This window comes from Denticeps clupeoides, chromosome 5, assembly GCF_900700375.1.
Source record: "Denticeps clupeoides chromosome 5, fDenClu1.1, whole genome shotgun sequence".
Classification (NCBI taxonomy): domain Eukaryota; kingdom Metazoa; phylum Chordata; class Actinopteri; order Clupeiformes; family Denticipitidae; genus Denticeps; species Denticeps clupeoides.
In genome coordinates, this window is record NC_041711.1 from 14,826,788 (window position 1) to 14,853,960 (window position 27,173).

The 27,173-nt window shown below is 46.4% G+C and overlaps 1 protein-coding gene across 4 annotated transcripts in view; it reads left to right on the forward strand.

Annotated features, from left to right (window-relative positions):
* Positions 1-12,694: 12,694 nt before the first annotated feature.
* The window catches only part of il1rapl1b (interleukin 1 receptor accessory protein-like 1b), a 219,463-nt gene continuing 204,984 nt past the window's right edge, over positions 12,695-27,173 (forward strand). For 2 of the 4 annotated variants that reach the window (XM_028979443.1, XM_028979446.1), the window contains exon 1: positions 14,008-14,262. The gene's annotated coding sequence lies outside the window, so the exon portion shown is untranslated. Of the gene's footprint in view, positions 12,879-14,007; positions 14,263-27,173 lie in introns of those variants that run through there. The other 2 variants (XM_028979445.1, XM_028979444.1) reach the window with 2 other exon arrangements.

Consider the following 27,173-nt stretch of genomic DNA (forward strand, 5'->3'; position numbering starts at 1 on the left):
TTCCAATGAAACGTGTGTAAGTTAATGCAACAACAGATTAATTTATGCTACATTTCAACGTTTGTGTGAATGAGCTCTAAAATGAGCTCCCTTCCAAAGCCTACAGTCAGACGCTGAGATTTCATGAACCCTTCCTTCATTTCTACAATGTCCAGTTTAGTCCTGTGGATGGACTCTGGACCTGCTGCTTCAACATACAGCAGCTTCTACAAAGGCTTTGATGCTAAACGGTATGCGGCCCCAGGCACAGACAATTCCAATTTTATCTTATCTGATTGAAATAAACTGTAGATGTTCTTCTTCATAAACCATAACCCTTTCTAGGCAAGATAGACAGATAAATACTTAATTCATTCCAAGTAGAGATTTAGGAAGAAAGGAACTTGTTTCGGGCTAGGTGGTTACCAAACAGCATGGAGAAGTAAAAATGGTGTATTAAATTTAATGCCCTTCATTGTTTTTTTTTGTTTTACCCGACACAGCAACTAGAAAGGATGCTGCATTCGTCTCAGCCCCCCAATCTACAAGCACAAGTACATTAATTACAGACCCTCTGCAGTACAGTAAATGCCATCATCAATAACGGATATAATGACTGGACTGCGCACTGTGTGGTGGACCGATTTAAGCAGTATGCAGCTCATGGGTCGTGAGCTGCAGCCCCTCAATGTTTAGTGGTGTGTTGTTCTGGCTGCAGGCTGAACCTGAGGTTGAAGAGTAGCTTCAGGAGAAGATGGATGGGATAGAGACCTTGGATTAAAAAAGAATACAATAAAGTAATAGCAGCCGACATGTTTCTCCCTCTGTATCATGGTGATCATCTGGATTAGAACAGGGTTCCTTCTCTTATCGCTCGTCGCTGCAGAAAGTGGTGTTGCAAAGGGGGTGCACTTAATCTGGGTTGGATTTTGCCAAGTGAGACATTTATCACGCAGGCCCATTTCTCTGCAGGGGGCTGGCTTCACCTTCTCAGTGTGGACCCACAAAAACTGCTGCTGTGCTGCCTCCTCTCTCTTTCTCCTGTGCTACTCTGGGATCTCTGGGACCCTCCAGTTCTGGTAATTAGACTGTATCTTGGACTGCCAAAGAGGTCCCTGATATTACATACTGCAAAAGATGCTATTCCTGCAGAATGTCACTGCAGACACTCTCTTTGGTTTCTATGCACAATCCTCGCCTAATGATGTTGGATCACAAGATCAGTGGAAGTGTGTAGGAACATCCTGCTGTCATGCATGAGCATGGTGGAAATGGCAGTTCTTCAGTAATGAGCTGCATGTGTGAACGCAGGAAAGCAACACTTCGGGATATATTTCCCAGTGGGTTAGAACTTCCCCACCTGACCAGTATGCATGCTGAAATGAAGAATACCTCTTGAAAATCTTTTTATAGAATCTACAGTCAACTGCTTCATTTGATTAAGTGTTGCCAGGGCGACCCGGCGTAGAAATGTTATGCTGCTAACAACAGTGCAGAAACTACAATCAGTTTGAAACCTGCTGGGAGCATCTTTCCTGAAAGCTACCAGACTTTAAACACTTTTATTCAGTTTGCTTCTGTGAAACACATATTTAATCATATCATGTTACTTAAACTCAATTATCCTACTTTCTGAGGCATTTTAGATGAGAATAAAATAATATCTGCCAGCCCAGCCATTCACAAGTAGAAAGGGGAATCGGTTTCACATTTGAAAACACAAGACAATACATAAAATGGTAATAAATATGACTGTGCAAAATTAGAACAAGGCAATAACTAGTGTATTTACATTTACATTTAGGGCATTTATGAGACACCCTTATATAGAGCGACATACAATCAGTACTCCTGATTGTAAGGATTCAGGGTTAAGTGTCCTGCTCAGGGACACAATGGTAGTAGGTGGAGTTTGAACCTCTTTGTGGTCTTCTGGTGTGTTATACGCTAGGCTATTACCACCCTAGAGCAAGGCCTGTAGTTCAATAGTGCAAGTTCAACATATATAACACTCCTAAAGTAAATAACTTAAAATGTGATATACAGTAGGTTGTAAGACAGCGCTGAACCATTTGATAGGTCATTGTGACACCTTGTATATCACCTGGTTCAGTTAAGGTTGAACAGTTTAACTAGTAACTAAGTGACTGCAACAATGACAGCTAGTTAAAACATTATAGGAAAATACTGAGTAACTCTTCTCCACTGTCACTGTTTTCTTGCCAGCCAGTTAAGATATTTACTCATGAACACTACCACTATGTACCATCCGACCTCTACAACTCATACAAAATGCAGAAGCACGACTGATCTTCACCCTTCCCAAGTTCTCCCACACCACCCCCCTGCTACGCTCCCTCCACTGGCTCCCAGTAGCTGCACGCATCAGGTTCAAAATACTGATGCTGGCCTACAAAGCCAAACATGTAGTAGCACCATCCTACCTCACAGCCCTTATTACACCTCGCACTGCACCTCGTATACTCCGAGCCTCCAGTACTGCTCGCCTGGTCCCCCCATCGCTAAAGGTAAAAGGAAGAAGTTTATCTAGACTCTTCTCCGTCTTGGCCCCTCGGTGGTGGAATGAACTTCCCTTCGAGGTCAGAACAGCTCAGTCACTGAGTATTTTCAAACGGCAGCTCAAGACCTTCATCTTTAGAGAATATTTAGATTAACTTGTAACCTTCTGATTGTCTGACTTATGTCTAGAAACTACAACAGAGTGAATAAAAAGACTGTATTCATAGTTGGGGGTCCTAATGAACCAGAACTGATCACTTCATTGATGGTAACATGAAAGCACGTTGCCAAATGCCTTAAATGTAACACGAACATTGGTGAATGTGCTCACACATTCATATAGTAAAGGCGAGATTCATCTCCCGACTTCGCACTACTCTACGAAGGCATTCACTGTTTTGCTACATGGTCTTCTGACATCTGTTTTAGGTCGACACCATGACAGACAATGCAAGCAGGGAATTATGACTATAAGTATGAGCAGTGCTTATGTATTATGTTATAGCTAATTGGTGGCTAAATGCAGTTTTATTTTCTGTGAAAAAGCATCATATTTGTCTACATAATGTATGTCTTTCCAACATGAAAGTGAAGTGATTGTCATTGTGAAACAACGAAATGTGTCCTCTGCTTTTAACCATCATCCTTGGTGAGCAGTGGGCAGCCATGACAGGCACCCGGGGAGCAGTGTGTAGGTACGGTGCTTGGTGGCTCGGGATTCGATTCCTTAACCGCTAGGCCACCACTGCCCCAATATGCATGACTTATATGTGACTTATAATCTCGCATTGAAGGCATAATTGTGACCACAAGCAGGAAAATAAAGAGGCCACCAGTTTTTACTTCTTAGACAGGTGAATGCGGTGTGTTGGTGTCTTTTAAGTCTCAGATGATCAGTATTGCTGAGTGGGATCATAATTCCACTGAATAGCAAAGCAAAGCTCATTATAAAGTTAAATTCTTTCAACATTTAGCACAACCATTGCATTTTATTTTGGGTCAGTCCCTTCAAAAAAGACATTTGGCTCAGCATTTATCTAATTTCGAGTGCGTGACAAAAAAAAACGAACCTTAACTACAAATCAATGTGGAATTAGGTATGTCAAAATGACTGTGATTGAAAATCAAGTGATGTGATGAATCTCCATTGCTGTCATGACAAACCAGCCCTTTTTTATTTGAGGACTTGAAAATGTACCCTTGTGCTTGGGGTAAGAATGAGTGACAGGCAGTTGGTGATAAAATGGTGAGTTCCATGCATAGTTAAAAAGGTTGTGCATGTGTAGTCTGGCAAAAGGTTCCCTGAACGCCGCTGGTTCTCAGTGACTGATGTATTTCTCCTGTTCTCGCTGTTGTGTACACTCTACAGGGGTTGGCCCTTGAGGGCTCTGTGTGTGTGTGTGTGTGTGTGTGTGTGTCTGTGTACGAGTGTGTATTTGTGAGAATGTGCGAAGGGGCAGCTTGTTTCTTTTCAAGAGCCACTTTTGTGAATTTCGTGATAAGATCAGATTTGAATATTGCCTTGGAGAAGCTTTCTTCCACAGGGGTCCTACAGAAGTGTGGCTGAGGTCGTGTAAGGCTACAGCATGAACGGAAAGCAGAGCGGAGACACGTGGAAGTGTGGAATGGTTCAGAAGACCCAGGTTCAAATCCCACTTACTACCATTGTGTCCCTGAGCAAGACACTTAACCCTAAGTTGCTCCAGGGGGGGACTGTCCCTGTAACTACTGATTGTAAGTCTGATAAATGCTGTTGAGGATAGTGACTATTACTGAGCATTATTGAGACCCTTGTGATTAGTAAGGAGTGTGATTTCATCAAGGGCACATTGGTGGATGAGAAACATCACATTAATGAGTCAATAAATGACAAAATGTTTAGATCATGGGATATAATGGGCTCGGTGTGGCCACCATTTCAACAAGGACCTCTATGCACTTTGCCTGTCTCACTCTGCACGCCCCCTGAATTGGACTCTGGACTCGGTATCTGCACCGTCTTGTTCACCTCAACTTTGCCAGCTGGGCTGAAATATCACCTCCCCTTTACTAACCCGTGACCCTGAACATGAGCCCCCCCCCGCTGCTAACCAAGCCCAAGTGGCATACATTATCAACCACATGAATGGACTTGCAGTGGAGTGGGCCACAGCGCAAAGGTGGTAGTAGCCTAGTGGGTAAGACACTGGCCTGTGAACCAGAAGACCCGGGTTCAAATCCCACTTACTACCATTGTGTCCCTGAGCAAGACACTTAACCTTAAGTTGCTCCAGGGAGACTGTCCCTGTAAATACTGATTGTAAGTTGCTCTGGATAAGGGCGTCTGATAAATGCTGTAAATGTAAACGTGAAATGTAATGGAGCACCCACTGCGTTTTTTCCTTGGGGAATTTCATCATGGTCGTCCAGGAAACAAAACTGCGAGAAAGGTGCGACACTCCACCTCTCCGCCCAGAGCCTCCACACACTTCCCCCAAGAACCACCACTCACCCCCTGCTCCAGCCCTCATGGCCATGAGCAGCAGAGGGACCTGGATCTCTGTCTGTATTGTGGTGGTGGAGGACATTATTCCTGTCTTTACCCAACCTTGTATGCAGCAGGAAAATGCCACCTCTTACCAGGGGCCCAGAGGCTCTGGTGTGCATGGTGTGCACCAAGCCAGCCGGGGGCAGACATGCTTCCCTACACCTGATGGACATCTTTGAGGAGCCAAAAGAAGAATAAATACAACAGTGTCTATTGCTTTAGTCACTCGTTCATTGATCATAGTTATGCTACTGCCGATTCCTGGACTGCCCTTTGGTATATGACCCTGTCTGCTTTTTGGATTACCCCTTATGCCTTCTCGGATTTGAGTGAAAGTGAAAGTGATTGTGAAGCACTGCAGCACTGCACATGGTGACACAACGAAATATGTCCTCTGATTTTAACCATCACCCTTGGTGAGCAGTGGGCAGCCATGATTATGGGTCCGCTTTTGCTTATGGGTCCACGTCCTTACCTTATAGGCCACCACTGCCCCAGTGGTTGATTGACCTTTGAAGTGAAAATTAAAAGTGAAAGTGAACCTTGGTGAGCAGTTGGCAGCCATGACAGGCGCCCCCGGGAGCAGTGTGTGGACTTAATCTGGACTCGGTTCTCGGTTTAACTGTCTTGGCTGTTCTAGGCTTGCTGGGTGACCTGTGCTCCACTTCTGATCTTCCTTCACCATCCCTCTCCCTCTGCTCTGCTGGGATCACAGACGCCACCTCAGAAACCCAGCTAAAGGGAAGACTGTGGAACATGCTGACCCATATTTGCAGAAACCACTCTGTCATAGACTGGGGCTTTTTTTTCTCCTTTTTTGTAAGGATGAGACTGGAGGGATGATTTCTGCACCATTTCACCTCCAGTCTCATGAAATCTGCACGGCCTCTCGCTTCGATTGGGGAATGAAAGCAGACGGGGAAGCGTGTGCATGTGTGTTTGGATCTAAGTAACCAGAGAAGGAAAAAAAAAAACTAATAATAATAAGGGGAAAAAAACACAAGTGCTCCAAGGCGCCCAAGAGCCACCACTCAGCCAAGTGTTTCAGGGCTTGACTGACACACTTTAGGGAAGTGGGGCTGAAATGGGGCATCCGTCATGCTCCTGAAAATCGGGAGAAAGCAAAATCTGGGTCAGTGGCATTGACAGGAGGATAACCAGAAGAGAAAACTTCAAACAGACCTCGCATTTTGGGGGGCAGCTTCACATTTATGTTGCAGAAATCTGTAACTTCACTTGGCACCCAAAAATCAATCACATTCAATTTAAGTACATACACAAATCTCTGGAATGTTTTCAGCATTTTCATTTTGGTTGATCCACATCCCCAAGAAATGTTTATTAGCTATCTTAAATGTCCTGGTTGAGACTTCTCTTGTTGGGTTTAAACGTAGGAACACTACGCTGGAGTAAAGGCTCATTTTTTTTGTTTTCTCTTTTTCGTTTAACTGTTGCTGCCCTCTTAATTTTATCTGCATGTTACCTTAGCATTAATGTTAACAAACAGATTCACTAGAGGACAGCATCACTAGAAGATTTGAGTACATGTTCTGAAGGACAAAGTAGTGTCCAAAGGCCTTTTTGACTAGTATCATTTTTTCATTGGCGTTTTCATGCACTCTGAGTGACAGAATTGTAGAGAAGACCGCAACAGGTTATAATATCACAAGTAAATGTTCAACTGAGGTGGATCTCATGAGGTTTGAAAGCAATTTCTGTTTGCCGCTGGGAGGATTTAAGATCAGTCCTAGGGCTACACAATTAAAAAAAAAAAATCTAATCATAATTTATTTGACAGTTATTGCAAGTGTATTAAAGTGTATTAAAAACTGTAACATTGAACTATGAACTGCGCTGAAACTAGTTACTAGCTAGTTGAGAGTGATCACTTCATTGATGGTTACATGAAAGCTCGTTGTAAGTCGCTCTGGATAAGGGCATCTGCCAAATGCCGTAAATGTGATCTGATTGGAAAGCATAGCTGTCTATCGCACAGGGACATCGACACAACATGGTTAACTGTCATTTCAAATCCTGGTGGTCTGCCACCAAGAAACGCAAAGAGATCAGAACTGTTTTAGCCTGAACTTTGTTTACTCTGCTGCACACCCCTTGGACGAACTCAACACGCCGCGCCCCTACCGTGGCGTCACTGCAGCTGCCTCTCTTCTGCCTGCTCAATGTCTCTCTCTCACCGTCTCAGGCCAAGACAGAGTCTGGGGTTGCAAAATAATCACAGCCATTGTGATTTATATAATCACATTTATTCAAATTGTGATTTCAGTTACAATCTCAAGTCAGCCCTACTCAGGTGTAATCCGGCGCATGTTGTTGCATTTTCCCTGACTGCAGTTCCCCGGTTGGTGTTTCGATGTATGTCTCGATACCTGTTTGGGATGGACATCCTTGGCGCAGCGGTGAAAATACGACTCGCTCATATGTTCTTCCACTTACGCCTCTTGTTATTTATTTTTCCAGCAGATGCCCAGACGCAGAATGGCTGCCATTACTCCTGTTTTACGATGCACTTTGTAACTCAATCAGCTGGGTACATCTGGAGTAATTAAAGAGCACCAAGGTCGATGGAAACTCTGGAGGTACAGGCCTGCGTTGTGTCAGCATGCGCACAACTACTACACGTGTCGTCGTGTTCATCTGGGTGCTGGATGATGTGTCAGAAGGCATTGTGGGTAGATTTGCACTGTAGTCAACAAATCAACTTAATGGAAAGGGAGCAGGTGCCGCGATAAGTGAGTTGACGGTTCGTAATCTGCATGGATGTGTCAATGGTTGCAGAGAGAGATGGATGTCCCTGGGGTTTGAAGCCTGCCAGAAGCGATGAGGTCTGTTTTATGTTCGCTCTCTCTTCTCTGATGATATTTTGAAGAGGCTTTCAGAGGGCCCTTCAGCATTTTTCACCCCAAAAAAATGATAATGAAAAGAGAGGTGTTTGGGGGGGTGATTCAAACCTGAACCTTGGTTTGAATCATTGTGATGTCAGGGACCAAGATCTGTCCTGACCGTCTCCGAGATAATGACTGACACCGTCACTCAATCTCATCCAAAGACCTTTCTATGAAACAGGAAGGCTGGATGTAAAATCTGGCATTATGCAGGAGTGAAATGCACCCCGGCGGAATTTTAAACCCTAGCTCAGGAAACGTCAGGCTGGTGCGTAACCCCTAATAGCCTGGCACAAAGGATCCCTGATCTGAAATCGCATATGGAGGAGGCCAGGATCTTTAATGAGCCAATCGACTCGCAGATGCCCCGGAAACCAAAAAAGGCGCTGCATCAGACTAACATAAAGACATCATGAGCCCCTCGTTCTCTCCCCCCACCTCCCATCTACACACCGATTTGATTTCATTTCTGCACCTTCACCGCACACATCCGACACGCCACCAGAAAGCCACAAGTGGACAGAAGCCCGACCTGCTTGCGATGCTAATTAATGGGAAAAGCTTGATGTTCCACATGGGATTTGCCGAGCAGTTTCACGATGGCCCCAGTGGAAGAAAAAACCTTGATTGGCCCTCTTGATGTATAATTCACATTCAGCACGCACTGCGGCAGGAACGCAGCGGCGTAATGATGTTGACGGCGGCTTCAAACCCCTTTAAAATGATTAAGATGTCCGAGGCATTGGCTCTTTCCGCGTCTTTATCTGCAGAGGATTTCTCTAAAGTGTTCCTTTTTTTGTGTGTGTGTGTGCGCCGCATGAAAAGGCCTGTGTTCGTTTCGGCGGGGCAAACTCACTAATGCAGTGGACGATGGGGTTGGGAGATGGCCTCGCCTTGTGTTTTAAGGAAATTAAATTTGCACGCAAGTGAATAGAATCAAGGAGCAGTAAGTGCAACCATGGTTTTCTCAACAAAAGAAATAATGAAAAAATATATGAGAAAAAAAAAAAAAAACAGCTGCAGGGGCTTCTTTGACCCTGCCGCTTGATGGCTTTTTTCCCTGAAAGTCATTTGCAAGTCTAATTTCATTGATGTGATAACGGTTTATTTTTGTAAAGTTGGTTTCATGCTAAAAAGTATAAAATGTTTTTTTGTACTTTTTTTTTATAGTGAAGTGTTATTGTGTCAATGCCAGCAAACAACAAAGCTGACAAAACTCGCTCCTCTAAAAGCTATCATCCGCCAGTCACAAACAATGGCGAAAATGGGATCATTCCTGTCGAGTGTGTTATGTGTTTTGGCAGCGCGAGCCTTGCCCTCCTCGCTGCCCTTCATTTTTAATTAGTTTTATGACGGAACTGCCCCTGCCTCTTGCCGGGTCGTCATTGTAAATAAGAATTTGCTTTTAATTGGCTGGCCTGCTAAAGGTTATGTAAAAACCTAAAAAAATAAAAAACAGGTACCTTCTTGAGGGCTGTCTGAGGAGGTGGCTTCCTTAATCTTATTCATTTACATTTACATTTTTTATATTTACAGCATTTGTCAGACGCCCTTAACCAGAGCGACTTACAATCAGTAGTTACAGGGACAGTCCCCCCCTGGAACAACTTAAGTGTCTTGCTCAGGGACACAATGGTAGTAAGTGGGATTTGAACCTGGGTCTTCTGGTTCATAGGCGAGTGTGTTACCCACTAGGCTACTACCACCACACTACCACCCTTATGCACCCTTCAGTTCCCCTGACCCTGGTACATTCTGTAATGCCCCGGAAAGCGCCCCTCGGTCTGGACCCTGGCGTTGTACTAAATCTTTCTGTTTCTCTCTTTCAGCGCTCCTTTTCCCTTTTTCCTTCCCTCTCCTAACTCCTCCATTTTTATCTTTCCATAAAAGGCCGGACGTACAAATGGAATATCCCGCTGCCCCTCTATGGTGCTTTGATTGATTTGTGTCCAGAGCCACTCCATTTCTCTTCCAGCGCCGGCTCGGGCGCGGCAGGCCGCTCTGAGGGATGGCTGTGTTTGCTCAACAACTATTTGCCGTGGAGTCCCGGCGCCGAGGATTTACAGGGCGAACGAGACGCAGGGTGGCGAGGAGGTCAGACCGCGCCCACAGGGTTCAGATGCTGCGGCATGTTAATGGCGCTGGGTAATTAAATGGCGTGATGGTTTCTGTATTGGCACTGGCCTGTGCCAAACAGATGAGAGGAAGGGGCGGGTCGTGCCGGGCTGTCAGAGAGGGGGCTGTGTCCTCCGGCCAGCTCAACAGCTTGACATCCATGACCCATAGATTGGATAAGCCTGTAATTACGGGTAGGGCACATCAGCCTGTGTCCTTTTTTTCTTTCTTTCTGCCACCAGCATTTATATGTGTGTGTGTGTGTGTGTGTGTGTGTGTGTGTGTGTGTGTGTGTGTGTGTGTGTGTGTGAGCGAATGACAACATATCATATGTTGATCAGTATCCTTCTGAATTTTATTGTTCAGCCAGCAGTCAGAAGTCATTTGTGGTTGTTGCTGTGGACAACCTCAGTCTGACGTCATTATGCTGTGATTTGTGGGCATTTTGGGACATCTGGCTCCCTAGACATGTTGTAAAAATGTCTTTAGAACACTTGACGTTTTGTTGAATGGTATACATCCATTGATTGGTGATTTGGCAAACTAGCAAAATCAGCTGGAATCATGGTTTTAATTTCCTAGTGTCATTCATTTTAGCAAAAGCTGCATGTTAGGAAAAGGTCTCAATGGTGCTAAGACCAGAAACAATGTTGTTAAATAGTTTTAGCTTTTTTCAGGATTAAAAGGTCCCTACTTGAACCCAAATCCGTCGGGCTCATGGTGGATCAGAACAGTGTCCTGCCCAGGGGCTAAAATCGAACTTTTACTCAGTCTTCAGTCAAGCACTGCGCCGCTGAATATATCTCCATGACACTCTATGACTGGGGATACGTACATTGGAGATGTTCTGGAATAAAAGGGCTGGTAGTCTACCTTTGGTTCTATGTTCTACCTTTGGTTCTAATCTATGTTTGGTTTTATAGTGGTTCTGGTCATGAGATGAATAAAATCAAGGAAACGATTGAAAAAATCAGAGAAAGTGGTGGCTGTTTAAGCCGGTTGTGAATTTGAGTTCAAGAGGAATTGCTTGTGGGTATTGCTGTGGTGGCCTAGCGTGTAAGGGAGTGGACTCGTAACCGAAGGGTTGCGGGTTCAAATCCAGAACTGCCAAGGAGCCACTAAGGTCCCCTTGAGCAGGGCACCGTCCTCGATGCTCAGTATCACAATGACAAAAACAACTCAATTGAGGAACCCAGTTCTTACAGAAGAATGTGAATAGTCACAGTAAAATTAAATAATCTTCAGAAGGTTCTGAAACAATGCACATGACGTATTGACAGGAGAGGGAATAATTAATCCAGGATGAAGGTACATGAACTGTCCATAATCACAGTGGGCTCCTCCCCTTTTTTTCCACACCAGCAGTCTTATCATCTCTAATATACAGGTAAATACCAAACAATCCTTTCTGGTTCATACTTTCCAAGGTTACGAGTTTGGATGCTCTGCCTGTGTTCACTTTGGGTTCTCCAGTTTCCTCCTGATGTACACTAGGTGGTTTGGCGTTTCTGAATTATCTGTATTTGTCTGTATGTATGTGTGTGTGTGTGATCTGAGGTGGGTTGCTGCCCCGCCCTGCACCCAGTGTCCCGGGATGGGCTCTGGCAGCGTGCTCCAGCATCAGAAGTTTGTGTTTGCTGACTGGCCCGACCGGACCGGATCAATTGCTCTATTGAGAACTGAAACTTTTAAAATGTTGTACGACCTCTTCACAAGTTATTAAAAGCACATATTTCTGCAAAATTTTACAATCCCACACAATAATTGCATTTTTTTTGTTCCGCCCGTCGTCACAGTAAAAGCTGTATTGAACTCATGTGTGAACAGAGCAGGTCTTCTATGAGCCACATAAGTGATTGGATCTGGACCTTAATCATGCATGACAACAGCAACAACAGCATAATAGGGGCTGTGGTGGCCTAGCAGTTATGGAAGCAGACCCTTAATCAGAAAGTTCTCCCCGGGCGCCTGTCATGGCTGCCCACTGCTCACCAAGGGTGATGGGTTAAAGCAGAGGACACATTTCGTTGTGTCGCTATGTGCTGTGCTGCAGTGTTTCATAATCACATTCATAATTTTATACCTTAGTGGTATAAAACAGAGAGAACTAAAAGCTTTTTAGGGTTTAAGTACTTGCCCCTGACTAAAGCTTTGTCTTTGCTTTATGCTTCTTTCTTTTCTATTTATGGCCTACGTTGACTGAGTGTGGAATATGATCTTGTTTTCAAAATCACTTTCACTTCTGTGCCCTAGATGATGCTACTTACTAAAGAAATTCATCCATTCCCGTGTGATACTGTGTTGCACGTAGCCTGGGTTGACATGTGTGGCGAGACAATCACCATCCACTTCCCGGTGGATTTTTTGGTACCTTTTTTTTTTCAGGATATGGAGCAGGGCCTGAGAAATCAAAGCCCTGTTTGTCCACTCTTTCCATTCATTAAGAAGTCACGTTCCTCCCAGGATTGTGTGACAGAGAGAGCTCACAGCACCGATTTTCCTTTCTGAGGGGGCCTTTCTTCGGCTCAAAGCCCCCTCATCGAAATTCCCCTCACAGAGGTGAGGATCCCGAGGCCACCGCCTTGACCGGGTTCGCCAGGCACAGCAGAGTCCCTCAAACAAGAGTCCCTCAGGCCTTCCACGGGGGCCGTTTCCACAGCGCCCTCGACCCCCTTTACATTGAACGTCCCACTCCACTCCACCCTCGCCACCCTGACCCAACAAAGTTCAACTTCAAAAGCTCTGACCTTCAGCACACCAGGGCACAAGAAGGGACGAGGAATTCCTGATCTGACTGAGCCTGAAATCCAACGCGACCTTTTCTACGGATGGCAGTATGTATGCGGACTTCGTGGCAGTTCATATAACTAATTATTGTTTTTACATCATGAATATGATAGAACCACACGTCCACGTATCAAGTTTTTCTATGATGGGTTAAGTCCAAAAGAAGTACTGAAATTCTGCCACGTTGCATGAATGATTTATTTTTTTCTACTACAGTGATTTATGAGAAAATGTTTTCGTCCTAAGTAAAACTGTTGGTAATTAATGACATTCTTGTGAAACAATAGAGCCTTTTCACTTTGTTCATTATGTAAGAGTCCTGCTGCAAAAATGATCATATTTGTTCATTATCACACTTTTACTTTTTGATGCTTAAGAACATTTGAAGGCCACCAGACGTTTCATATTCCTGAATCAGTCATGATGGGCAGGTGACAAGACAGTCACGTGCCACAAGGTGACAGTTCCCCATGGCCGGACCCTCTGTGAAAAGAAGCATTTACATTTACAGCATTTTTCAGACCCCCTTATGCAGAGCGATTTACAATCATTAGTTACAGGGACAGTCCCCCCCTGGAGACACTCAGGGTTAAGTGTCTTGCTCAGGGACACAATGGTAGTCAGTGGGATTTGAACCTGGGTCTCCTGGTTCATAGGCGTGTCTCAACAAAACGGCACATTCACATGCATATTATTTTCATATGCGCATTTTTCCGGGACCTGCCTCATCACCTGTGCGCCAGGCCACGCCACGCCACGCCACGCGTCTTCTCCGCCGTTTCCATTGGGCGGCAGTGCGCGTTCCTTTAAGCGCGATCTGCAGCGCCCGCCGCGTCTCATTGGAGCTGCGCGCCGTTGTGGGGAGAGGATGGGCTCCGCAGACCACCACGTCCCGTCCGTCTCACGCACCACGCAGCACGCAGGCCACGGCTCCGGTCCGCGCGCGGCGTGACGCGCAGGGCTTCCCGTGGATGCGTCCCGCGCGCGCGGCGCCGTTCCGGTGCAGGCTGAGGCGCGGACTCTAGGACCGGGGGAGTGGAAGCCGCCAGCGTCCACGCAGCGGCACCGTGGACCTGTCCTTCCCGCGGACCGGGGACGCGCGGCGCGGCGGATCTCCGGAGGAGCCCCGGTTCCCCCAGCCGGACCGACTCGTCTCCCCCTTTTTTTTTTTTTTTTTTTTTTCCTCTCGGACATAATCGAGCTTTTCTCCGGCGTCACGTGCGACAGAAAGTGATCCGCCGCAGTCCGAGCGTGCGTCAGATCTGCGGCAGATCCACTCCGGATTAAAAACTCGCCTCCCGGCTGGATGGGATCCCTCTTTCTCCGTCTCCTCTTTTATTTCACTCGCACCACGACGTGGAGGAGGTGATGCTTTTATTCTCTGCCCAGCTCTGACCCACGCGGAGTCTCCGAACACTTTGTTTTTGGGGGGTGAGACACCGTCTGCTTTTCCTTACTTTACACGCCGCGCGTCCGCCTTTACGTGAAAGTTTCCCCGTGGCGTGGAGAAGCGCATCTTCTTCCTGGGAATAAACGAGAGAGAGAGAGAGAGACGCGCAGCCCACGGGGCGCGATGCCGTCAGACCCACGCATGCTGTACCGTTTAAAAATGCAAAATTTGGAGAGAATCGGATGCTAAAATCCACGGGTCACATGTTTCTTAGAGAGAAACTGTTATTCTGCGGCAAAAAGGCGCCGCATTTTGGTACCAATCTGAGCAAAATAGTATCTATCTATCTATCTATCTATCTATCTATCTATCTATCTATCTATCTATCTATCTATCTATCTATCTATCTATCTATCTATCTATCTATCTATCTATCTATCTATCTATCTATCTACGTGTCTGTAGTGTAAAGTTGCGCGCTACCTTCTTTATTTCAGTGTGGACTGTGGACACGCGCACCTCGCACACACACACGCACGCCGATACACGTCTAGCACACACACACACACACACACACACACACACACACGCGTATAAAAAAAGCACGACCCACAGCCGCATGGCGAGGAGTCACGACGCGCTGCTGAGGAAGTTGTTCTGCGCGAGGTGGGGACCCTTCCCAAAACGGACACGTGGGTTCTATTCACGTCGTGTGGAACCTGGCAGATTTCGCGGAAGGTCCGCGGAAACGAGAGTGACAAGTAACCGCGAACAGACCATTAACAACAACACCCACTGTGACATTAAAGAGGACCGATCGTGGATTCGCGCGCGCCGCTGTGCCCGGTTCGGTCCGGCAGAAGTGACCAGTGGGTCGCGCCGTCCCACGTCCCACGTCCCCAGAACGGCAGCATTAATAATCATTCCGTTTGGTGTTTTACGAGCGCAATAATACCGGCGCAGAGCTCCCGTGATGCATTATTCACGCCGAACACCGAGTTCATATACAGTACCGTTTCTTTTTTATTATTTTCGTCCTACCTACGATTCGATCAGGTTTGTGCTGCGATTCTTCCCCACACGCTGAACCGCGGAGAGATTCAGAAGTTGTCCATAATTCATATTCTGTTCTGAAAGGGTGGGGACAGTCAGTGTTGGTTGCTGAACGTGGTCCATGTTGCAGGTGAAATGTCGCTTCACGATGGAACATCTGCATCCGTGTAGAGAGGAACCTGATCAGCAACTACCAGTGGAAGGATGCTTGATTTATTACAAACCCGTTTTTCAATGATCTTAGCAGATCTGAAAAGTCTGGGGCGTCGGGCAAATCTTTATATCTCCTTGGCAATGGTCATTTATTATTAATATAATAATCGTTTCTATTATTTTTCATGGACAAAAAAACGGACCCTGTATGTGTGTATTTCTTGTATCTGTAGATTTGAGTGAGAAAAAGATGTGTGTATAAGTATAGCCAGAATGTGCATGTTGGAGGTTAGCTGGTATTTTTAGAAGCCCAGAAAGCCCCTTTGGGTTCCACCGTTAATTTGTACGTCAGAACGCTGGAGCTTCTGATGTTGTGTAGGGTACGCAGCGCCGGCTTGCAGCTCCCATGATGCATTATTCACGCCGAACACCGAGTTCACCTTTTTGATTAACGGGAATGTAACATTATGACAAGAGAGTGGCGTACGTAAAAAAAAAAAAAAAAAAAAATCCATTTCGGTTTCATTAAAATGCCAGAACATGAAGGCGGCAATCTCTGATAACGCTGCTTAATGAGTTTATTTACATACAGATCATTATAAAGACTAATTGGGGGGAAATTTCATTTTTAAAAATTGTTTTATTGGCTCCGGTAATTGTGGGGTGGGGGGGTGGGGGTGGTTGGGGCTCGCTTGAGGCGAGAAATGTGGCATAATAAGGGGAACATGCTTGGGGGTCTCGCCGCTTCTACAACAGCTTGGTCGCCTTCGGTGTCTTGGGCAGGCGGCCACTGGGAGGGGCGCGGTGAGGCCGGCAACTCCCAGAGAGCTCCCCGGGTCAATCTGTACTTCCTCTGTGCCATGAAGGTGCAGAATAAAAAGCGAGCTATGGAGACGGGCGTTAATGGCTGCTTCTTGGAACCGGATTCGGGCTTCCCGCCACTTTCGTGCGCCCAGGCGGCAACAGCCACGGCAAGTTGCCGCGGTGAACGAAAGAGGGGAAGTGAGTGGGCGGGACGCCCTGATACACACAATCCCCTTTGCTTAAGCGTGCCCCAGGAGGTGAGATTTGTTTGGGCAGACATCACTGGAGCCTTGCTGGGATGTCTTCATTATACTGGGGCTTATTTTAAGGGGTCGTGGTGACAAAGCATCCAGCTACAACCTCAGTCTTCGCTCCAGGGTCGCCACCAAACTGTAGGCACATGTGCATTTCATGTAAAAAAAAAATAAGATTACTTCATTTTACTAGCAGTCAAGTATTTTGATATTAATTTCCATGGTTATGGCTTACAGAAGATGAAAATCTGATTATTCTAAACCATTCACAATACAGAATACTAACCCTAACCCTAGTCCAACGTCAGAAAATTATCTTAGTAGAAAGGGTGGTAGAAGCCTAGTGGGTAACACACTCGCCTATGAACCTGAAGACCCGGGTTCAAATCCCGCTTACTACCATTGTGTCCCTGAGCAAGACACTTAACCCTGAGTTGCTCCAGGGGGGGACTGTCCCCTGTTACTACTGATTGTAAGTCGATCTGTATAAGGGCGTCTGATAAATGCTGTAAAGTGTAAATGTATCTTCGTTTATACAACCAGTACTTGGGACTGAAGGCGGTTGAATTAAAACATAAAAAGAAATGACCTTTTTTCACCATATTATATTTATTAAGACGTGCTGCGTCAGCATATGCATTCAGCCAATGAGACGTGCGGACGCGATGCAGGGGGGAAAAATCGTTAAGGTATCCAATCCAGAGGAAAAATGAGATTTTGGTCTATTTCCACCGAGTGACATTTTTCATCGCCGGCTTGTATTAAAGTAATCACCAGATCTATTGATCTGACATGCGGCCATTCATTTCTCGCGCCTGCGAAGAGACGCACTCGATGGAGGAGGCCGTCGTTTTTTTTTTTTTTTTTGTTTTTTTTTACTGTGTTTCTGGCACCTTGGCAGCGTCGCCGCTTCAAAGGCCACGCGGTAGCTGTCTGCCGCGTGTCAATATCGAAAACGGCTGGCCAAATTATGGCCTGTCCCCTTTCTGTCTCCCCCCGCATTAGCGCGGCAATATTTCCTCGCTCGTCTCCATTAGGCATGTCCCCGGCGCCAGGAGCTCCGTTCGCTCGCAGCGATCTGCTGTTATTTGTCACCGCGCACCTTGGCGCGGGGGGGTGGGGGGGTGGCGGCCGGTGAGACGGTTTTAATGGCCGGTTCCCTCCACCTGACAAGGTTTTACTGAGCTTCCAGCAGGGCTTCCAGATCTCCCTTCTCCGTGACAAATGACCGCGCTGCCAGGCCAAGTCCGAAAGCCGGACATATTTGGCTTGTTAGGATGTCTTTGGCCATTAAGGAAATCTGCTGGTGGAGAGGGAGCCTTCGTCTAAAAAAAAAAAAAAAAAAAAAGGACGGTGGGGGTGTGAGCGGCGACCGCGACGAGGACGTAGGTGCTGTTACGCAACGGAGCCAGTTCTCCAAGGGCTACCTGGAATACCGGACGGAAACTGCTCCAGTGGAGTGCGGCCAATCTGCCAGCCAATGGCACGGTGCACAGAGTCCTACCCCGTGGACGTTGACGGTTTAAGGGACCTGATGCCCCCCCCCCCCCCCCCACACACACCTTTTCACCTGAGCGGGGAGAAGTACGTCCGTGTTTCCCGCACCGCCCTTAATTCCGCCGGGAATGGGATGTTGGGGCGAGGCTGTTGCGGCGCGACATCCTCCGTTTTTGGCTCGGCAGCGCCGTCGCACCGGCAGCAGGCTAATGTGGCGACATGAGACTTTTAATGGAATCGTTTTCCAACTGTCGCCTTATATTGTGGCTCTGGAAACATATGGGAGCTTCCCCAGGGACGTGGGAGATGAAATAGTGGTCAGTCACTACACGGCGAAATAAGGAGCGAAGTGGCAAGAGGGCTGCCCCCCCCCCAGGATGAAATTGCATTCAGAGCTGTAATCAGTTTCTGTCGTGGGTGTGTATTTGTGTGTTTACGTGCTGGAGGCAAGACAAAAAAAAATACCAAATCATTTTTTTTCTCTTTGCCAGGGTTGGTGCACGCAGAGGTTATGATAATAAAACGATCATATTTATTCCTGGCGCATCTCAGAAGAAAAGTCCTTTTTTTCTCCATCCTGAAACGCTTGCGAAGGTGACGCCCGTGGCAATACCTGAATTTTTACGTTTGACGGCCTTATCCAGATCGCCTTACAGTAAGTAGTTACAGGGACAGTCCGCCCGGAGACATTCAGGGTTAAGTGTCTCGCTCAGGGACACAACGGTAGGAAGTGGGGTTTGAACCTGTGGCTTTCTGGTCTCCTGGTTCATAGTCGAGTGTGTTAACCACTAGGCTACCAGCATTCCTGTATTCCGGGACTGACGAAGAGAAAGGCGGGAAAGTGTAATTGAGTGATGCTGTGCTCCGGTTATTCATTCATGAGGGTCCTCGGCGTGACCTGCGCTGCCGCGGAGATGAACTAACTTCCTTCACAAGTCGCCGCCTTTCAGACAGAGACCTTGGTTCTGTGCGAGGCTGCAGCTGGTCCTGCTGCAGAAATCCTCCTCTGTCCCCGCCCGTCCCCAGCAGGGGACTTCGCCAGCAATATTGCTTTATTTCTGCTTTTCTTTGGTGCGGCTTTGGCAGCGTTGATAGAGTGATGTCGAGTTAAACCGAATGCCCACAATCCCCGCTGTTGGCAGAGGCGTCGTCCTCTGCCGTGTGGGACACTGGGCGGCCAGCCCCGCTGAGGCGGTGACTCAGCGCGCTCTGATTTATGGAGAGCGTTATGAACAGGGCCCGGGGGACCATGGCCTGTGTCTCGCCTCATATTGAAACCTGTCGCCCTGGGATGGGGATGAGTGCTCTGGAAGCCCCGCCCCCTCGCCTCCATCACCATGTGGGTGGCAGGAGAGAGGAGCTGCTATGAAAAGAGCCATAAGACTTTACCAACTGGAGTTGCACTTTCAAACTAGATGGAAAAGAAAAGTATTACATTCAAATATTCACTCAAATATCAGTGGAACATGTATAAGGTGCTCAACAGGAAAAGCTATTTAAAGGTCCCCTTACATATCTTTTTTCTTTTCTTTTTTTTGCTTTTATGTTGGTCTTAGTGGTCTCCTAATACTTTATCAGAAGTCTCTTTCTGAAATTCAGCCGTGGAGCAGAATTACAGCCACTTTGAGCCAGTCCCACAATGCCATTTGCCCAGGATGCGCCATTTCGGTGTGTGTAGCTTTAAATAATAATGAGGAGGAGAGAGGCGGGACGAAGAGGAGAGCGGCCTATAGCAGTTGAGGGGGCTTTCTCTGAAATTAAGTCATCAACACCATTTGCCAACCACAATGTTTAGCGCAGACAGGAAGTCTCGCATGACAGAACTAAAAAATACTCTTTTGCTCAGTTTTACATTTGTAAGTATTTGGCAGTCACCCATTGTGCAAGTTGTCCCACTTAAAAAGATGAGAGAGGTCTGTAATTTTCATCATAGGTACTCTTCAACTGTGAGACACAGAATGTAAAAATATCTAGGAAATCACATTTATAGGGAAATTACCAACATTTACAGTGTTTGTGGAATCCAGCCATGTCAAATAAGTTGGTTGGGTAAGCCAATACTCAAACACGGACTTACACTAAAATATTAGTCTCATGATGAATTTTAATAATAAAAGCAATATTCAAATAAAAGAGCGTCCCCAAAATGATTCACTATTAATAGTAAAAGATCTTAATTACGAACAGATGAGACCTTTTTCCGGTTCAGTGACCTTATTAAAATGCAGGAAAACTTTGTACACACATAAGAAATGCCTTTTTAGAGTTTTATTGAACAGACAAATCTATTACTACAAAGGACTTTTTAGGGCTTTTTGGGCCTTTAGGGCCCTAGTGGTCAAAGGTTTGAATCCCAATCTGCCAAGGTGCCGCTGAGGTGCCACTGAGCAAAGTACCGTCCCCACACACTGCTCCCAGGCCGAGAAACTTTTGAACCCTGATGCAAACTCTGTCTTAAGGCTGAGGAGATGCAATGAATCAGAAAGCCGTTATCACTGCAAAGTCTGCACTCGCAGTGCGGAGTTGTCAGAGGTCAAATGTTTCCTGTAGGTTTGAAAGATTAAAAGATCTAAAAGATCCAGCCAGGTTTAATCTTCAATGTTCTCGCTAATGGAAGGAATTGTTTCATTTTTGCTCAAAATCTCACAATATATTATATTGATTATTTTTATTGATATTGATTCTATTGGTTCTTTTATTAATCATTCATCCTGGCCCCTTTGAAAGGAGCCCAAAAGTATAATGTTTCCACCCCCATGCTTCAGAGAGGGTGTGGTGTTCTTGGGATGCAACTCAGCATTCTTCCCCCTTAATACACAAGTTCTATTTTAGTCTCAATCGACTCATCTCATTCTCCAAATCCTTCTGTGGATCATCCTGGCAAACTTTAGATGGGTCTGGACACGTACTGTCTTAAGCAAGGGGACCTCTTAAATACTGCAGGATTTTAATCCACGATGATGTAGTGTGTTACTAACAGTAAACTTTGTTATTGTGGTCCCAGCTCTCTTCAGGTCACCAGTTCTCCCCGAGTAGTTCTGGGCTGTTTCCTCACCGTTCTCAAGATAATTTGTACCCCAAGAGGAAGACGTGTGCACCTTCACTGGTCTTACGATGGCATGTTGTAGATCTCTGAACACTCAGAGAAAAACCAGCTTTTCCTCAACTCCATTTTCTTATAATTGCTCCAACAGTTGTTCTCTTCTCACCAAGCCGCTTGCATATTGTAGATTGGCTCATCACATTCTTGTGCAGGTGTACAATCTTGTCCCTGGTGGCAACTCTCTGGTCTTGGCCATGGTGGAGGTTGGAGTCTGACTGTTTGAAGGTGTGGACTGGTGTCCTTTATACAGATAAGTAGTTCAAACAGGCGCCATTTATACAGGTAATGAGTGAAGGATAGACAAAGTAATGGCACTGTGAGGGACAGAAATCTTGCTTGTTTGTAGGTGCCAAATACTTACTTTCTGCACCGTATACAAATAAATTCATTAAAAATCATACAATCATACAATTTCCTGGATTTTTTTAACATTCTGTCTCTCTCAGATGAAGTGTACCTATGATAACAATTACTGACCTGTCTCTTCTCATCAAGTGGGGACGAATTGCAAAATCTGGTGCCAGATACTTTTGCCCCACTGTTCACAGCGAGTAGATGGGAGGCAGATTAGAATGATGCTTAGGTGATAGCAGAGCTAAACTCGCATTGTGATGGAGGTCGCTGTTGAGGGATCACCATGATCCGAAATTCCACCCGACCATATTGTACAAATGAGTTTTAGAACGTTGCCCAACTGTGCAATGTTCCTTTACAGCAAATGTTCTGTGCACCATGACATAAACTAGCATTTATTATCCAACTTTATCCGACTGCCTCACGTCCACTGTGTGAACAGATCTCTCCGACAGACTACTTGTTGAGAGCTCCCTTTTGAAGCGTGCTGGCAGACATTGATTGCACTGTCAATTTGTTTGTTTTTTCGTAACCAGCGCTGTGAGTGACCTTTGTCAGTTTGTAAATGAGCAGTTCATGGCGAATGACAGCCGCGAAACTGAGCGGCCCCGCGCCCCAGATTAACTCTGGCCCGGGCTTTTAATGAATAAGAACATGTGATGAACCGCAGTGCGGGGCTTGGTTATTTCACGTTCACTACTGGACAGCCTCCAGGGAGTGGCCAATGGGATCAACATCAATATTAATATTTCCCCCCATCCAGCTACTTCTTCCTGCTCCTCTCCAGACCACACAGCCATGAGGCACGCGCCCCACACACTTCACAAGGAAGTGTCAAGTGGAGTTTGTTTGATATCACCAGTGTATTACTTTTTTTTTCTGCTGGTTAATAAAAATGCCCATTAGGCACTTTAGGAATCTGGTGCTTCCATTTGGTTTTGTTTCAGTGGGAGATGGGTAGAACGTAGACATAAAACTGCTCATCTTAATATTATCACTGCAAAAAAAAAAGAAGTGCATTTGAGGCATAATTACCATGGCGTTAACGAAAGCACCATCAACACTTTAACAGTGGCTCTCGCACACCAAACACGTTTTCTGTTAATCTGCGATCATAATCGTCTGCTGGCGTCTAGGGGCGCGCTGCCTCAAGTCATTGTTTATCCCCTGGATTCAGCCTTAGCTGGTGGAGTCTACAGAAACTCCTGGCTTTACCTGGCTGTGCCCTGACAAGATGCCTAATGACGCCAGGGGACAAAATGTAGTTATTTCTTTGTTTACTTTTTTATTTATTGGATAGTACCAGCAGTTTTTGGAATGCAGCTTGTCCAGTGGTGCCCACTAGATTCTGTGTATTCAGGAATTTAAATTACTGTGCAGAAATGTTACATTTATGACATTTAGCAGATGGCATTATGCCATTTATGCCCTTATCCAGACCGACTTAAAAACAGTAGTTACAGGGACAGTCTTCCCCCTCGAGACACTCAGGGTTAAGTGTCTTGCTCAGGGACACAATGGTAGATGGTCAAGTGGGATTTGAGCCTGGGTCTTCTGAGTCTTGCCCATTTTAGGCACTTTTATTTTGGAAGGGAATATTTAAAAATGTAAAACATATATATTTCAATCATTCGAAAGTGAAAGTGGTATTACGTTTAGTTGATTACAATTATTCTGTCAATCTCTAGCAAGCGAAGTGTTGGATCTGTTAAACTCCTTCCGATCTCCAAAAAATAATGTATTGCTGCTTATAAAATAATAGGTCAAATTAGTTTTTTTCTTTTATTGACGAAAATAAGGAAATTCTGCAATAATCGGTTTAGTTAAATCCGCAGTTGATTAATGTTTGACACCGCTATTTTTTTTTTTTTCAACAAAATTGCTTGCTGCTTAGATAAACAGTGGTTTACTTTTCACTGCTATTGCTTAGAACTACATTTACATTTACAGCATTTATCAGATGCCCTTATCCAGAGCGACTTACAATCAGTAGTTACAGGGACAGTCCCCCCTGGGTTAAGGGTTAAGTGTCTTGCTCAGGGACACGATGGTAGTAAGTGGGGTTTGAACCTGGGTCTTCTGATTCATGGGCGAGTGTGTTACCCATGTTGTTATGCATGATAATTATTTGTGAAGCTTCATTGTGCCAAATGAAAATGACATGATGGAAATAAGTCATGCATGTGCAGTGAATGTGTAAAAATGCACATGGTCATGGTGGTGAGGACAACAATATTATCTGCGAATGTACAGTGTGCTGTCCACAAGCTCACAGCGGCAGGCACTTTCAGTCGGACTGTCGCGGGGGATGACAATCCATCCAACCCGGCAGCAGGAAACAGATCATAGTCACACACCGGGGTCACTTCGGTGAGCACCAGTTCACCTGACCCGTGTCTTTGGACTGTGGGAGGGAGCCCACACAACCCAAACGCCAGGCAGACGGAAATTCTATCAGATCTCGCCCTCGCAGGTCGGGGGTTATTTTGTGTTGTGTGAGGGTTTTATTATGGTGCAGCCCATGAAAAGCTCCTTCCGCCATCTCTTCTGTGGTGTAAAGGATTGGGCGCAACGTCGTTCCCATGTAGAATATTCCACCCAGTCATGCTCAACAAGGGGAAATAATGGGGCATAAAGCAGGGTGTGGAGTAAATCAGGCGTTGGATTCCGGTGCGGTCACTTGTGTTTGGAGCGATTTGGGGTGGATCACTTATCTTTTATTAAACGTGTGGTAGCAGTCTCTCTCTCTCTCTCTTTCTTCCTCCCCCCTCGCCCCTGTCTGGGTCGTGATTTATATTCCCGTCTCTCTCAGCAACGGGCTACAGCTGAGGCTTCCTTTAGACCCGTGAACCGCAGGACTGAATAGCCAATCGGATTGCTTCTTTTTGGGGGGTTTGAGCTGCATTTCAGCGGTGGGGGGGGTGCAAGGTAAATGGGTCAGACGGCTGGGAAGTTGAACGAGAGTCCAGATTGCAGGACTGAACGTCCCCTCAGGAGCAGGAACGCATGCAAGTTGGGGACATTCTGCCAGTCCCCACTAACGTGTGTGTGTAAGAGTGTCTGCACGTGTGTGTGTGTGTGTGTGATGGAGATACATACAGAGAGTCGGTGACTGAATGACGATGTATGTATGTGATGGTGACTGTGAGAGAATGAGACTACGACTTTGTGACTGAGTTCATGTGGTAGAGAATCTGTGTGTGTGTGTCTGTGAGAGACGTACAGACAAGTGTTGTTTGTGTGTGTGTGTGTGTGTGTGTGAGAGAGAGAGAGAGAGAGGTTGTGAGACATACAGTCCGTGTGTGCATTACTTTATGAAGTAGAAATAATGGGAATGGCAATCTAAGCTAAAAGCAGGATTGGTCCTGTGGCTACATCCCTAATCTTCTGTGAAGTGGATTCTGAATCACAGCCGCGTGGTATTTCCCCCTCAGGAGAATAGATTGACTTCCAGCCGTCATAAGACGCCGTTTTTGACTCATGCATTTAACCCATTATCCTTAAAATAACCGTCTCAAGTTTCATTGCACTTGTCATTAGGACAGTGACTCGATGGTTAATGTTCGCGACGGTTCCCGGAGGGGCGGCGGTAGTTCCGAATGCCGACACCGTGGCGTACACGCGTAGCTTTAGCTCTTGCTAAGTAACCGGCGTGGCAGGAGCTGGGGGATTATGCTGGCGCGCTAAGCCAATCCATCAGACTCCGCGGCCCGACTGTCGCCTCCTGCCGACTTTCTGGGAACATCATCGAGGCAGCCGGCCGGCCACGCTGACCGGAAAACATCTTCCTTTCTGGGGCTCGTGCAGATACGGCGATGTTGTGGGTGGGCGCCGGTGATGGCTGGCCCTTGTCGGTGTGTGCACGCCGCCCGACCTTTGCCAGTCGAGCGAAGAATCGATCTAAGACACGGGGGCATAAGGAAGGGAAATAATTGGCCGTATTGGAACTTTACCGCAGCGCAAGTCTCGGTGAAATAGGGACGCGGTGGAGAGCCTGCGTTCTGTTCTTTAAATTGTCCCCTGCGGGACTCTGCCTCGATTTAAAATACTAAGCTGCCCTTTGCGCCACGTGGACCGAGACTGGCATTTTGCATGTGAAGATACCAAATGATTTATCCTCACCAGAGCACCGTAGTTTCTGTCATGACTGAGACGGATAATTTCCACCTCCTGTAAAGTTCCGCCGCTCGCCGTAATCCCCGGGCCCTCGGCTTTAACCTTCCGGGAGACGATGGCGAGTCTCAGTGCTGCTGAGCCTCAGGTGGCGCGTGTCCATTGTTCAACCGCGGGCGCACAAGACGTTTCGGTGTCGCTTCTGAGCTCAGGTCTGAGCCCCGACCGCGCCCTGTTCTCCGTGAGTTCAGAAAAGGCGGGCGGGCAGGCGGGAGGTGGAAGGCTCCAGGCGAAGGAGAAGGAGCACCGCGGCAAAAAGTGGCAGGTGTCGGTCACGCGTTCCGTGCCGAGATGCTCATTAGCGGTGACCCTCCTGTGACCAGGGCACTGCAGTCCACCCTGACTGGAGGGTCCAAGCAAACAAAAGCATCGACGACGGTGGCTAAAGGACTTCTACAGCCGTAGGCGCTCTGTGAAACGTCCCAGCGTTTCTCTTCGGTGAAAACAGGCGGTTAGGTCTCGCTAGGCCTGTTTTTTTGCATAATTAGTAAAATCCATTCTATTCATCTCTATAAACACAACGTTTTTCTTTTTTTTAGTTTTTTTTTGCACTGTGCAACGGTTGACTGGTGCTCGTTTAAATGACATCTTTTCTTGGAGGATCATGGGTAATTTAGTCACGAGGCCAAGCACTGCAGCACTGCTGTGGCTGCTTTTTGGTTTTAAACCAAATGAGAAAAGCGACCCTAATAACCTGGACGAAGTGATATGTCGAATTTAAGAGCGGAGAGACCGCAACGTAATGAGACTTGTTTAAAGCAGACCAGAAATGTGATTTTTTTATTTATTTGCTTTATTCATATGTTCCAGCGTTCAATTCAGGTAAATAGGCCTCCATATGTCACCGGCATGGAAAATCCTTGTCAGGTAAAATTCCATGAACTTGATGTGTGTTTTACACACGTCTTTCATGTAAACACGCATGTTCTCTGGACCGACGTCTTTGACTAATGGGGTAATTATGAGACGGTCCTTCTTCCACCCAACTTACACATCAGTGGATAAAGTTGGCCCAATTCAGAGTGATAATGTGCTGGTCTGAGTTCCTGTTATTAATGAACATTGGAGAGGGGCGGGGCTGTTTCATAACGACGACACCCCCATCCCCTCAGCCTCTGCCGAGCATCTGTGGTGTGCTGGATGGTTGGGTATGATCATCTGACATGGAATAATTGGTTGAACGGGGTTTGTGTGTGTGTTTGTGTGTGTGTGCAGTAGGTATCAGGAGTTTTTTTGTATCTTCACACAAATAGAAATGTTAATAACTCTCAGAGGCAGCAGGCACATCAATTTTTCACCCCGCTCTTTTTTTTTTTTACTGGAAAGGGAGGAGGAAGAAAGAAATGAAGCAAAAGAGGCGAGGGGGAGAACGAAGCCTCGCGTTCCTCCGGGCAAACACCACACTACTGTCAGCCCCCAACCCCCCCCGCTGAGAAAGTGTTGGTCTCTGGCAGACTCTTCGGCTGGATAATTGAATTTGGTTGAATTCAGCAGGGGGAGAGAAATTATTGGGGGGGGGACGCGGCTGGAAGACAAGGTGGAGAAGACGCAGCAACTTGAC